This window comes from Sturnira hondurensis, unplaced genomic scaffold (assembly GCF_014824575.4).
Source record: "Sturnira hondurensis isolate 20B ecotype Veracruz unplaced genomic scaffold, ASM1482457v3 Scaffold0022215, whole genome shotgun sequence".
Taxonomy (NCBI): Eukaryota; Metazoa; Chordata; class Mammalia; order Chiroptera; family Phyllostomidae; genus Sturnira; species Sturnira hondurensis.
Genome location: NW_028094846.1, coordinates 2,815,303 through 2,829,646, shown reverse-complemented (window position 1 = coordinate 2,829,646; position 14,344 = coordinate 2,815,303). Strand labels below are relative to the sequence as shown.

General features: G+C 56.0%; 1 protein-coding gene across 5 annotated transcripts in view; it reads left to right on the top strand.

Moving 5' to 3' along the window:
* The first annotated feature begins 1,546 nt into the window (after positions 1-1,546).
* GPR161 (G protein-coupled receptor 161) overlaps positions 1,547-14,344 on the top strand; it is a 34,607-nt gene continuing 21,809 nt past the window's right edge. For 2 of the 5 annotated variants that reach the window (XM_037035277.1, XM_037035276.1), the window contains exons 1-2: positions 2,042-2,183; positions 13,756-13,797. The gene's annotated coding sequence lies outside the window, so the exon portion shown is untranslated. Of the gene's footprint in view, positions 1,714-2,041; positions 2,184-13,755; positions 13,798-14,344 lie in introns of those variants that run through there. The other 3 variants (XM_037035275.1, XM_037035273.1, XM_037035274.1) reach the window with 2 other exon arrangements.

Sequence of the window (14,344 nt, the reverse complement as noted above, 5' to 3'; positions counted from 1 at the left end):
AGACATTTCATACCAAAGATGTCTCACCGCATGTCGTTTCCTCAGTCAGCATCTAGGGTTCACTTGGACAAGGCCTCTCACTATTTTAGCTCAGAAGTCTTTGCGGGGAGGAACCCCAAGAAGAACGGCCTATGACACTGATCTGGGAAAGGAGAATTATCATATATCTTTCTCCTAGTTTTTTGACACAAAAATAATTCTTGCCCAAATCAATCTCGCTTTTCACACAATGGTACAGCAATGGAGAGTGAAATCATTACTTCAATAATTTTGGTCTTCTCTCCATTTGACCAAACACTGTTCTCAGGTCAGTACTGGCTCTGGAGGGAAGAAAACCCAACCTAAGGGCAGTTGAAAGGATGCGTTCGTTGGCAGCAATTTCCATCCTGAGTGCATTGCAAGTTCTGAACTCACGAGCGATGGGAAGAAAAATCTTTGTGATAAATAATACACTCGATAATGGGCGGTAGGAGGAGCAAACGCGATTTTGGAAGAAGAGCTCTCCGTGGACTACAGTTAAGTATGGGATGGGCAGTTTCTGAGTTAGGGGGTTATGGAGCCCAAAGAGCCACATTGTACGTTTTCATTCTTGCCAGTTCGCCAGTTTATGGCACATACTTTCAGAACTTTCCAGAAAACCAGCTTTCAAAGGGACATCGCTCTCAGGGTCCGTGGCACTAGGTGATTCACTCACCTTATCTCATGGCATCTTTTTCACTCTACACAGAGGCAGCTACGAGTCTGCCTACACTACATGACTAAGCCGGAATTCAGAAAGATGAAATAACTCCCCCTGGGTCACACAGCTTAGCTGGAGTCGGAGCCCATTCAAACTGTAAAAACTGAATAAATAACGAGGGATTTCAGAGTACAAAAAAGTAGAAAAGGCTCTGGAGAACAGATTGTTCTAGGCGCCTTCAGCACCCGGCTTGCTGGCGACCTAGACTCCGGGGAGCTTGAGCTTCCAGGTTTCCACCAAACTAAACGCCTGTCCTACAGGAATATTAAGTCGTCCACTTACTATTTCCCCCCCATTATCCCGAGTCCCTGAAGACAAGCCGGGTGTTTGGCAGGTGCTAGACAGTCAATTATGGTTCTAAACGCCGCCTCCGTGGCCCAATAACAATAAGAAAGCCGTTCCCACAGTGCCAATCTGCAGACAAGGGAATAATTGATACATTTACCAAAGCAGATGGGCTCCTGGGAAATCTGAATCATGCTCCAGGGACAGGGTCCGTTTTTGCTGGAGTTGGATGAACTTAACTTCTACCAGATTCTTTCCTGCCCTGCTTCTTTATCCCTCCCTTTTTAAGTTAATTTTACTGTTTACTTCAACTTTTCGTCCCCTGGGTAGCTCGGCTGCACAGAAAACGCAGGAGACGGGATATACACCTTATGACCAGGCTCCCGTTCTGTCCTGCGAACTCGCAGCTCCAGTCTGTGTGTGTCCGGCGCTGACCGCTCCCGGCCTTTTGATTGAGAAGGGAGGGAACGGCAGCCTGGTAAAAGTCTCTTTATGTCCACCCCGCCACCCCCACGGGCCTTCGCGCAGGCTCCCCCGTGATCCCGGGCCCGGGGAAGTGCCTGGCATCCCGCGGACGCTCTCTCGTCGCTCGGATGAATGAAAGGTGAGCAGAGGAGAGGATGCCAGGAGTCCCGGCGAGGCCGGAGGAGGAGATGCGGCTGGGCGCGGCCTCCGGGAAGAATCCGAAAGTATGAGTGTGATGCAGAGAGAAATGGAGAGGGGACGTCCCAGAGGCTGGAAGTGGGGTGGAGGGACGGGACCTGGATGGAAGGCCCGGGCAGGGACCGCCGGGGTTTGCGGGAGCCGAGTGGGGCGATCCGAGAGGGTCAGGGCGAGACAAAGAGCCCGCCGCGGCCGAGGCCGATCGTGGGAAGAAATGGAAAAGGGGTGGCGGGGCGGGGAGGGCGCCGCGCAGGAAGGGGCGTGAGGACCGAGGAGGGCAGCGCCGGGCGGGGCGCGGGGGGGCGGAGGCGCGGGCGGCGCGAAGTTCCCGGCCTGCGCCCGGCGATCCGCGTGCTGGCGGCCGGGCGGGAGGAGCGAGCGGGCTCGGGGCTGAAACCCGAAACCTCCGGTCCCCGTGCGGCCCGAGGAAGGAAGCGGCGGCGGCCAGGCGGGCGGTGGCCGGTCGGGCCCTGCGCTGCCGCGCGGCGGCCCCTGGGTGAGCGGCAGGGGCGCGGGGCGGGGGGCTCGGGCGGGGATGGAGCGCGGCCGAGCTGGGGGCGCAGGGCGGGGGTTCCGCGCCCCTNGGGCGCGGGGCGGGGGGCTCGGGCGGGGATGGAGCGCGGCCGAGCTGGGGGCGCAGGGCGGGGTCTCCGCGCCCCTGCCCCGCGCCTCGCCGCCCCCTCGCGAGTACCCTCAGCCGCACCCAGCCTGGCTTTCGGGGCTGGAGCTCTTTGTGGTGTATCTCGGGGGCGCGCCCCTCCCCCGAGGCCAGGGGTTTCCGAGTGGCCCTGCCCGCAGCCTCGCCCAGTTTCTCGGGCGCCGCGGAAGCCCCTGCCAAGACCCCTGGGGAAGGAGGACGCAGGGCGTGCCGGGGACTGGCTGATGGGGGTCGTGGGCCCACAGGCCCACAGGGGCTCCAGGTGGGCTTGGAGACAGTTGTGTGGGGCAGAGCGACCTCGCCTCTGGGCTGGACCCCGTGAGCACCAGGTGAGCAGTCTCCTCCAGTGGGGTTCGGGGCTCTGTCTCGCCACACCGGGCGGGGGGGCGCGCCTAGAAGTCGCTGGACAGCCGTGGCGGTCGATCTGCGAGAGGGAGGTCTGGTTAGCTTTGGGTGGGGTTGGGGAGGGGGCGGCCAGCCTTCGGCGCCTCCTGGGTCAGACCATAACCCCGCGGAACCTTTGACCAAGGCCTGCGGGATGAGCCTGTCGGCGGGATGACCGAGGTGCCTGGGCGCACTTCGAGAGGTCTGCGCTCCAGCAGCCGCGCCGCCGGGCACTGGCCTCGCTATAGGTCACCACTTTGAGGGTATTTTTTGTGCCCTGTGGTACCTTTGATTAGTTTTTGCGGAGCGCTTTCCAGAGCAGGGTGTTTGGAGCCGGGAGGTGGTGTGGTTTTGGAGGGAAGGGAGCTTAGCTGCCGAATGTGTCCAAGGCGGACAACGTAAGGACCACGGAGCCAGCCTGTGTCAGCGCCCCGGCCCCTTCCCCTTTGACCTGGACCCGGACCATCCTCGGAAGGGCCACTGCATCCAAAATAGGTGGCCTTCCCTTAGAATCATCCCGCTGCAGCCACTTGGGGAGACAGGTGAGGAGAGGGTTCGCAGGCCCCAAGAGCGGGTGAGAGAGAGGGTGGGAGGGCCTTCATCACACAGTCGGGCTCTCTTTTCAACTCCGTTTAACCGAGCGAGATTCAGATTCCTGCCACCCCATTTGGCTCCCTTCCTCCACAGCACCCCTCTCCTCCTGTCCTAGTCCACGCCCACCTTATTTTATACTTGTGAGATGCTTGACGCACTTCCATCTACTTTTTTGTTTTATTCAGTAACAGTCCTGTGAAGGGCCGTAGACTCAAGGTGGGGGGAGGGGGTCTGCCCTGGCCCGGTGGCTAAGTGGTGGGAGCGTCGTCCTGTAACCGAAGGGTTGCAGGTTCAATTCCAGGTCAGGGCACCCGCCTAGGTGGCCGGCTTGATTCCTGGGCCGGGTGCCTGAGATTCCCAGTCCTGGCGCTCGTGGGAGGCAACCTATTGATGCCTCTTTCTCATGTCTTTTGACGCGACTCCATCAAGAGTGGAGCCCTGAACTCTGAGAACTTGTCCGCACCTTGCAGCTTCGACACCCTGCAGGGAGGTTGGGGCCCTGTCATCCAGAGGTCCACTCATCATCGTAGAACTAAATGCAAGGTCTCAGGTACTCAAACTGTCCTCTTTGTTGTAGCCCTGTGCAGTGGGAGTCGGAGAGACCAAGGAGGGGGCGCCATGGGGACTGAGGCTGAGCTCCTTTCTTGGGTTGGTGGTGGAAGGCATAAGGGGCGGAATCGAAACGGACCTAAATGTCAGCCACAGAAGGTTCATTTGTGTGGTGAACTCTGTGCCTGCTGAGACCCGGCTGTCCGGAGGCCTGCCTGCAGGAGGGAGGCCCGTGGCAGGAGGGCTGGGTGGGGCTGCCCCTAGGGCAGGCCTCCCTCCTGCAGGGACTCCAGCAGGTGCAACAAGGCCCCCCACCCCCACCCCACCCTGCACAGCACTGCGCTGCCTGCTCTGAATTTGAAGGAGGTGGCGGTGGTGGGGAGAGCTGTACATTTTTATGGGAGAAAAAAAGCTCCGTAGTTTGAAAGTTGGCAACGAATGGAGAACATTTTCAGAATGTGCAGGCGGCTTGTGGCCTGCAGACTGCCCTCGGCATTAGCCCTCAGGACACGCCTGCGGTCCTCGTCCTCGGGAGGCGCAGTCAGCCGTGCCCGGAGGGAAGAAGCGGCGTCTTCTCCAGGTTTTTCTTTGACAACAGCAACCGGAAAAAAAAAATCGGCAGAACTGGAGATAGCTGTTCACGGAACCTGGAATTTAGAGGAAGGACTGAGGTTGGGACTCAGTCACAGCATGACATTTTTTTCCTCCCGATTTCTCATTGAAGTGTTTGTGGTTTCGTCAGTTTGTGAGGCTCTTTGTGAATTCTGGACTTGACTCCTTTCCTTGTTAGTTAGTCAGAGATCTCGCCTGGGTTGTCTTCTCTTGTCTTTGCTTAGTGTACCTTTGTGCACAGGGTTCAACTTTTATGTGGTTAAATCGATATTGATTTTCTTTGTGGCTTCGAGGTTTGTTGCTTAGCAAGTCCTCGACATCTTCAGACGCAATTTTCCTAAATTTCCCCTTTCTTCTCCATTCTCTTTGCTATTTATTATTTTAAAATATTTTAAATTACTCTTTCTCTACCTTTTTTCAGTGTCTCTCCTCTCTGGCACCAGGGAGGCCAAGCTTGAGTCGGTTGGCGAGCCCCTTTAAGACAATGTAGCGGCGATAATTTCTTTCATTTTCATAGTGACTTTTCGCCAAGTGTTTTTTTTTTGTTGTTATTTTTACTTTTGCATCCTTTCTTCAGTTTAACGCTTAAAGAAATGGCGGCGCCGTCTGTTACACAAACAACGAAACCGAGGAAAGACGGGCTTACCGGAGGAACAAAGGCAATCCGCAGAAAGAACCTTCTGTTCTGAGGAGTAATGATCAGGCCAGGTCGGGGTGCGGTCCAAAGGAAGTTCTCACCTGATGCTCATGCTGGTGTGATGCTCCACATCTCAGGGATGAGCTCTTCTGCAGGTGGGAGAAGAGGCTGAAAGACACCTGGAATGGGCACATTACCAGGTGCAAAGCCGTGGAACTCGAGAACAGCGTGAGTGACCCGGGACAGCCGAAGTGGAGGGTACCGCTAATGGTTACATTCTGCAGGTGCCGGAGGGTGACATGGCGTGATTGGGCTTGCCTAGGGGACCGTCATCTTGGTAGCAGATTGGAGCGCGGTGCCAGTTGGCCGGGGGCGGGGGGGGGGCGGTGATCAAAGACGCAAAGATGAGGTAGAAAAGTCTGGTAGTTGTCGAGGGAAGACGGCAAAGCTCTGAGCTGGGACGGTGGCGTGAGGATGAAGTTTTGAGTGAGACTTGTGTGTGATGGGAACGGAACCCATCAACGCTGGCCACTTTGCATGCATGGTCAGGATGCAAAGTCAGGATGGGAATCCCAGGCTCAGGTACGTTCGTTCACCTGCCTGGGGCCTCACTCCATCCGGATTGCCTGGCGAGAGTCATCTAGGGCGTCCAGAGTTCCAACTTGAGAGATGGGGTGCGTGGTGGTGTTTTCTTCTAGGGTAGAGAAAACACGAGAACAGCAAGTGGAGCCGGTGGGGCAGAGATGACTGATTCCACTTCGCACTGGCTACATCCGAGGTCCCCGGTGCGACCAGCGGGACGAAACATCCTTTGGGGGGTGGGGTGGCCATGAATCTGGAGCTCCAAGGAGCTGTCTAGGCTGCAGGTGGATATTTTGGAATCGTCGTTGTCAGTGGGTACACAGAGGGAGCTCCAGGAGAGGGCGGAGGTACCAAATAGGACTCTCTTTATTTTTCAGTTCCAGTTTACATTTCACGTTATTTTGTATTTATTTCAGGTGGACAGCCTAGTGGTTAGGTAATCACATACTTTACAAAGTGGAAATAGGGCTCTTTTTGCAAGGGGTACAAAATCCAGTGGAAATTGACTTAAGCAGAAAGTCATTGGCTCCGGCACCGAAGAAAGAGCTCAGAAGTGTGTTTGGCTGCAGGCATGGGCCCAGCATTGAAATCATTTCATCTCCTTTCTCCCCTCCTTGCAGCTCAGGCTGCCCGCCCCCTGGTCCTGGATTGGGGAAGATGCACTCCGCATCTGAAAGGTGTGGGGCGCTCTCTTTCTCCCAGCCACCCCCCAGCCACAGTCCCCTTTCCGTCTCAGACACTGATTGGTTGGAGTGAGTTGGGATATGATTGGCCTAAGTCCTGTGTCACCTCTGTGAGCTCAGACTATGAAAGGGTGACCCAGAAGAAACGCAGGGGCACCTACCAGTGCAAGGGCCATGGATGAAGAGGCCGCGGGCGCGGTTGCTTTCCTTGGCAGCTGGGAAAGGAAAGAGCACCCTGATGGCATCTTGGGGAACAGTAACACAGGGCAGCATGAGGACAGGTACCGGAGACCGGGAAGGAACGGAGGAAGAGCTGCGAGAGGGGACAGGGTCTGGGAGCCAAGGGAAGAGGGTGTCCAAGGCAGAAACGGAAGCAGTCGAAGGTGCCCGGGGCAGCAGAGAGTGCAAGGAAGGGCGCGCTGGGTTCGGGGTCATTCGAGACCTTGCCCAAAGCGAAGACCATTTACTGTAGCCTTGCGGAGACTCCCTGCTGGCGCGGTCACTGTCCTACCTGCCGGCCAGCCAGCCCTGGGGACAGCCAGGTAAGGGCCGCGCTGCCGGCTCAGGAAATCTGGGCTTTGCCAGTGACTGGGTGTACCTGTGAGGACACGCGTGTGTGAAAGGACACTAAAACAGAAAAGGGAAACCGTAGATAGTAAGTGCTGGTAAGAGTCGTTGGGGTAGAAGCTTCCAGAAAGATGTCTTCAGAATTTTGCTCTTAAGTTGGACCTTGAACTAGCTGTTACATCGAGCAGCGACAGGGATGGCTGACACTGGCGACTCCGCCTGCCCCACTGCGCTCACTTCGGCCGGAGAAAACGTGGAGAGGCCGCAAGCCTAGAAAGAACAGCGAGGGAGCCACGTGGGTGATGCGGCCTGGACCGGGCGGTGTTGGGGGAGGTGGGGAGACCTCGTCAAATCCTAGACGCGTGTGGACAGGAGAACCGGCAGGTTTGCTGGTGGACCAGACAGGCGGTGTGAGAGGCAGCGAGAAGGCAGGAAACCCCAGTGTTGCGGGTCTGAGCAACGGGAAGGATGGGGAGGTGGCGGAACAGGAGCCGAAGGGAGCGTGGAGGTGTGAGAGATGAAAGGAGCGAAGGTTGGCTTTGGACGCGTTTGGCTTGCGGGCTGGTGACACCCAAGTGCCGTGCTGAGTAGCAGGCGGATGGGCTGCCGGGAGCTCCCCGCACGGCATGGGCTTCTGATGCTGGATCCCGGCCTCCTCGCCACGCCTGAGGTTCAGCTGCCTGGTGACTCACTGCAGTGACCCTGGCAGCTGCCACAGGTAGACCTGGAAGGGCCTGGGCAGCTCTGACCTGGCCTGACCCAGCCCCGCCCTCGGGACTTGCTGGGATCCTGGGTCCAGGCAGGTGGCCAGGGGCCAGTGTCTGGAGGCTTCCCTGAGCTGCTCCGGAAAAGACGGCGCCCCGGCTCTGCCCCCGCCCGGGAAGTGGCCAGTCCAGGCAGCTGGTCCAGCGCCTGGAAGTCACTTCTGCAGTCAGGTCTTGCGCTCCTCCCTGTGAGGCGTGGTCAGTCCACCGCTGCTTCCAGCCCCCCTTTCCTAAAGCGATCTCTCTCTCTCTCTCTCTCTCTCTCTCTCGGCCCAGACTATCCCTCCCCGGTGGGTGTCAGCTTCACCGTGACATCAGCTGGCTGCTTGTGGACTTTCTGGGAGGCCTGCACGCCTCCCCCCTACCCCGCCCCCGTCTGTGTTGACCGAACCCGGAGGGTAGGTCTGGGAGGGAGGCCAGCCGCCCTTTGGAGGCGTTCAGCTGACAGCCCCTAGTTCAGCTGACAGCCCCTAGCTCAGGCCACTCGGTTTAGGACTGNAGCGATCTCTCTCTCTCTCTCTCTCTCTCTCTCTCGGCCCAGACTATCCCTCCCCGGTGGGTGTCAGCTTCACCGTGACATCAGCTGGCTGCTTGTGGACTTTCTGGGAGGCCTGCACGCCTCCCCCCCACCCCGCCCCCGTCTGTGTTGACCGAACCCGGAGGGTAGGTCTGGGAGGGAGGCCAGCCGCCCTTTGGAGGCGTTCAGCTGACAGCCCCTAGCTCGGGCCGCTCGGCTTAGGACTGAGGGTCCCTCCCGTTCTCCCACACCCTCAAGGAGAAGGGGGCGGAGGAGTGGGATGAACAGGGAGTTGGGTTCGGCTTGCCACGGGACCCTGGGCGCATGCGGCCGCCTCGGGGGCTGCGCTCAGGGGCTCAGCCTTGGACTGGTCCCCTGCGGGGAGTGCTTCGTGCCCATCACAGCCTGCATGTCCTCACCTGCGGCAGCAGCGGTCACTCCAGGTGCTTGCTGTGGCTTATCTCTGTCAGCGGGCACGGAGCCATGGCGCTCGCTCCTGCCATCTTCCTAGGATGCGCCACACCCAGTGCAGGGGAGTCGGTAAAGAAAGAGCAGGTGGCCCCCTGGGACTTACTTTTTTCCAAAAATTTTTGTGACAGTGGAATACGCACCACATAAAATTTACCGTCTTGGCCATAGTTAAGGGCACCGTTGGGCGGTCTCCAGTACGTTCATACGGTGCGGCCATCACCACCATCCTCCGTCCCCAGAACCTTTGCAGAACTGAAACTGCACCCCGTGAATGGTAGCTACCCCTTCCCTCCCTCCCCAGCCCCTGGCAGCCATTCTGCTTTCTGTCTCTGTGGGACTAACTATTCCAAGTGCCTCCTCTGGTAAGTGGCATCAGACAGGATTTGCTGTTTGTGCCTGGCTTATTTCCCTCAGCATGGTGTTCTGGGGGTTCACCTGTGTTGTGGCATGTGTCCGGGTTCCCTTTTCAAGGCTGGGTAATATTCCGTTGTGTGCACACGCCGTGTGTTGCTACTAACCCAGTCACCGGCTGATGGACAGTTGGCTTGCTTCCATGTGGTAGCCGTTGTCAATGATGTTGCTGTGACCGTGACTTACGACTCTTTCCTCAAGACCTCGCTTTCAGTTATTTGGGCTGTAATCCAGAAATGGAATTGCTAGGCCAGGTGGTAATTCTGTTTAATTTTTTGAGGGACGACCATGCTGGTGTCTACATCTCCTGCTCCATTTTGCGCTCCCACCGACCGTGCACAAGGGTTCCGATTTGTCCACGTTCTCGCCGGCACTTGGCATTTTCTGGTTTTTCTTGCTTGCTTGCTTTTTTATTAGCCGCCATCCTAATGGGTGGGAGGTGGTATCTTGTAGTTTCGATTTGCTTTTCCTGATGATGAGTGATGTTGAGCATCTTTTTATGGGCTCATCAGCTGTGAGTTGTTTGGTGTTTGTTGAGCTGTAGTTTTTGGTATGTTCTGAACATTAATTCCTAATTGGACATATGATTTGCAAATATTTTCTCCCATTCTGTGGGGTGCCTTTTTAGTCTTGATAGTGTCTTCTGATGTACACAATTGTAAAGTTTTCATGAAGTTCCATCTGTCTATATTTTGTTTGTTTGTGCCTTTGGTGTCATATCCAAGGATTCATTGCCAAGTCCAATGTCATGACTTGGTATGTTTTTTGTGTGTTATTCTCAAACCTCTGTCCTCTTTCCGCATTTGTTGGTTTCTTTCTCCCCTTCAATAAAGTCATTAGGCCAACATATCAATAAAATATTTAGATTTACAGCATCTCCATTCCTCTCACCGGAATGTGTTCCGCAGGGAGAGTATTCCCAGGAGAGGACAGGCAGGAGCCAAGCAAGTCGGAAGCGAGCACACGCAGGACAGCAGGCTGGAGCGGGAGGTCCGGGGTGGGGCCAGCGGGCGAGGGGTGTGCAGAGGCGGCCACGGCACGTAGAACCTCGCCTGCTACGGGGAACGGACGGATCAAAGGTGGACAGCCAGAGGACCGAGTCATGGAATGACTTACTTAACTGTTCTCTCGAACCAGGCACTCAACCTTTCCAAACCTCCAATTCCCCACTTTATGTAACAAACACTCGTGCAAATATTAACTCACGGATTCCGCTCACCAACCAAACGGGGCAGGTCCTTCCGAGCAGGCACCTTCTCCCCACATCCAAATGGGGAAACTGGTGCCCAGAGAGGCCAAGTCACGCGTCCAGCTCCTGAGCTGGGAAGGAGTGGAGCCAGGATTTGAACCCAGGCCCCTCAGTTCCTGAGGTCATGCTCCCCCTAAAGTGAAGTGTGCAGAGGAGTGATCCCTGCCGCTGTCACTGCTCACAATGACACGATGTCCATGAGGGGATGTTGTGTGCGGCACAGTGTTTTGCAAACACTGGTCATTGTTAGTCGGTGGTCATTAGGCAGTGCTCTGAAAGTGGGTGCCGTTCTCAGGGGTGATTCTCAAGGGCACAGGGAAAGGCACAGAGCAAGGAGCAGCCCTGGGCAGGGTCTGCTAGGGAGCCGGAGCCCCTCTCGGAAAGATGTGTGACAGCATCGCTGCTGGCGTCCTGGGGGAGTGGCGCCATCAGTGGCAGGGTCCGGACAAACGTCCGGCCCCCAGACTTTGGGCCCCTGCTCAGGACATGGGGCCACCAAGTGCGCACAGGGAGCATGTGTGTGTGGAGGGGACGGCAGCCGGGTCTGCCCCCTGGCAAACCAAGAGCTCAGACGGGGCCACAGGCCACTGGGTTCTGCTGCTCGCCTCCTTTCCTTCCCCTGGTGCAGAGAGCTCAGCCCGGCGTTCTGTTTGGGACCAGCACCTTCCTGGGTGGGGACAAGAGCAAAGCCCTCTGTGCTGGCCCAGCCTCTGGGTTGAACGGCTGGGCCATCCATCTTGGGATGGACTTTGGGGGGAATGCCAGGGAAGGACGGAGGCGGGCAGAGCGCGCAACCTTGCAATGCTGCGATCCCCTTCTGTGTGGCCCAGTTTGGGAGTGGGCATGGGTGGGAGTTCCTCTTCACCTCAGTTACCTTCACACAGAGCAGGGTGGGCTTCAGAACCTTGTCCCCACCTCCGCCCGTGCCAGCTGGGGGCTGATGTGAGTAAAGTGCTTCAAGGGGCTGAGGTGAAGAGCTGTTCCCTGGCCCCCAGACTGCGGCCAAAACAGCATCACAAGGACCTCACCCGGGCCTGTTAGGGTGGTGTTGAGGACTGTCCCCGCCTGGAGGGCCGTTTGCTCCAACAGCTTCCGTGCCTACCTGTTGGCCTTCCAGACGGACTTCAAACCCCAGGCCCTTCGGCTTCAAAGTCTGTGCACGGAGCGGAGACCCCTGGCCTCCCCGTGCTGACAGGTGAAGGCCACAGCATTATGACTAGGGGAGAGGAAGGAGTCCTCTGGGTGGAGGAAGATGAAAGAGTTCCAGGTCGAACTACCAGCTGACTCGGCGACACGGGAGAAAGAGAACCCACCCGTGTATGGTGGTCTTCTGTCTTCGCAAACCACGGCGTTTCTGGAATTCAGCAGCTTCTCGGGGATTACCATGCAAACTGGTTTATAAAACAGCAGATGCCCCCATCCTCGTCTTTGCCTGGTGTTTCAACCCCGAACGATTTTGATCTCTCGGCCTGAGGTGTGGCTTTGAACTTGAGGTGTGGCTTTGAACTTGAGGTGTAGCTTTGAACGCCTCGAGGCTGTTACCAGTGCTTTGCTCCAGCAGACAATTCCCTCTCTCTGGGTTGGGCCCAGAAGACTGAAGGGCCTTCAGTCTTCTGACTGGAGAGAGGACTGACTGATGGGACCACCCTGACGCAGGACAGTAATGACAAGCAGAGGTTCGGCCTTCCCTGGGACCGGTCTGGGAGAGAAGCATTTCTGATGCTTCATTAAGCCCCAGCCGTGTTGCGGCCGTGTTGTTTCTCGATGCAGGAGCTCAGGGGGGTTCGTCTGGTCCGGGCTGGACGCACGCAGTGAGTGTGGGAGTGGAACCACCTTGTGTTTGGTGGCAGAACTGGCCGGGACAGTGGAAACGTGAGTCACACTTGAATTTGCTCCTTTCGATGGATGGGCCCTGGCTTGTCGGGCCCTGGGGGAGCTGGCTGCCTGCCCGGAGGAAGCCTTGGCGGGCCGGGGCATTCCAAACCTTCTGTCTTGTTCTTTAAAAGTACAGCCCCTGGGGATTTGCTGGGGCTGGTGCCCTCCGCCCTCCAGGCTCCGGGCGGAGGCTGGGGTTGTGGATTTCCCCGATGGGCAGGCTACAAAGGCCCACACTGCCCCCTGCCTCTGGGGGGCGGGACCAGAGGACCTTAGGGACTGCAGCCAACCAGCCAGCCCTGGGCCCTGATTTTACAGGTGACTAGTGTGCCTGCTAGTGTGGCCCCTGGAGTGTGACCAGATCAAGGAGCACTTTATCTCTTTTTCTTTTTTTTTTTTTTAAATTTTATTTATTTATTTATCTTTAGAGGGGAAGGAGAGAGGGAGAGAGACATCAATGTATGGTTGCCTTTCGTGCGTCCCCTGCTGGGAGTTGGCCTGCAGGGAACTGGCCTGCAACCCAGGCGTGTGCCCTGACTGGGAATTGAACCGCGACCCTCTGGTTCGCAGGCCTGTGCTCAATCCACTGAGCTATGCCAGCCAGGGCTCTTTTTCTAAAATAACGGTTTGCATGCCATTTCTATCCGTTTGGTGGTCACCTTTATAATGTTTGCAGTCCTGTTTGACTTCACGGGGACACTGTTTTGAAGGCTGGCCATTCATCCACAAGGAATTCTTCAGCCGCCTACCAGGTGCCAGGCCCTTGGGCCAGCGCCGGGCAAACAGCCGTAGCCACGGTCCCTGCCCCAGGACGACCTCTGGATGCTTTAGCCCCAAGCTCACCTCCAAGAGCTTCCATGTTGCTTAGTGTAAAATATTCTATTTATTTATTTTTCAGAGAGGGGACAGGAAGGAGAAAGAGAGGGAGGGAAATATCAATGTGTGGTTGCCTCTCATGCGCTCCCCACTGGGAACTGGCCTGCAGCCCAGGCATGCGCCCTGACTGGGAATCGAACCGAGGTCCTTTGGTTCACAGGCCCAGGCTCAATCCACTGAGCTACACCAGCCAGGGCTGATTTCCTCCGGGTTTCAAAGCTCCCAGATTAGCTACGTATGTGACATTTGTCCTTGCTGTGAAACCTTTTCCATTTCCGTTGGATAGTTTTGCAGTTCTTATTTAGATTCATGCAAATATTTACCACTTTCTTTTCTAACACTTGATCGGGCCCCCTCCCCCAACCCCTGATCTCTGGACTTAGTTTCCTTCGTGCATGTGGATGGTCCAGGGAGGAGTTCCCAGGAAACATTCGGGGTTGGTTTGTCTGGAAAGCCTGTCATGCCCTCTCTCGAATGATACTGTAGGACTTCAGAGCAAGACGTCTTTATATGTGTTGTATGTTGTGAAATGATTACCCCGATGTGTAGCTAGCCCCCAGCCCTTCACATAGTTACACGTTGATTAACTTTTACCCATTTTTCTATCTTTTTTCATTCTTTTCCTTGTTTTTTGTTTAGGAATTCTTTATAAATCAGAACGGTTGGGCCTTTCTCTGTCATGTAAGTTGTAAGCATTTTCTCTCGTTTTGCCATTTGTCCAAATACTCAGGTCTGTTTCCGTAGATAACCGTGCTGTCCTTACTTGTGTGGTGAAAGGAACAGGCTTATGCACGACCGTGTTTCAAGACCCCGATGAACGACTGACTTACGAGAGTTAACAAAATCTAGAACCCATGCAATAGAGACAAACCCCCAAGGCACAGGCGTGGAAGGCTTATCTGTAAAGCATATTCATACCACAAAGCCGGAGGAACTTAACATATTGCATAACCAAATAAAAATTCAGAATATTTTAGCAGCCTGGAAATACGGGCCAACATGCACAGGATACCAAATTTAGTAGAAATAACATTGTGTATTTAGGCTTCACACATTCATTTCATAAGTTCAAGACCAGGAGCACCTGCCTGCACAGAAATTCACGTGTGTGTAAACTTCGGGTTTTAGTGGACCACACAGTTAAGTTGCTCATAGAAAATGCTTTCTTAGAGCGAAGGGTAGCAGCTCACCCAGATCTGGGAGGAGACTACACCTCTGTCCTCGACAC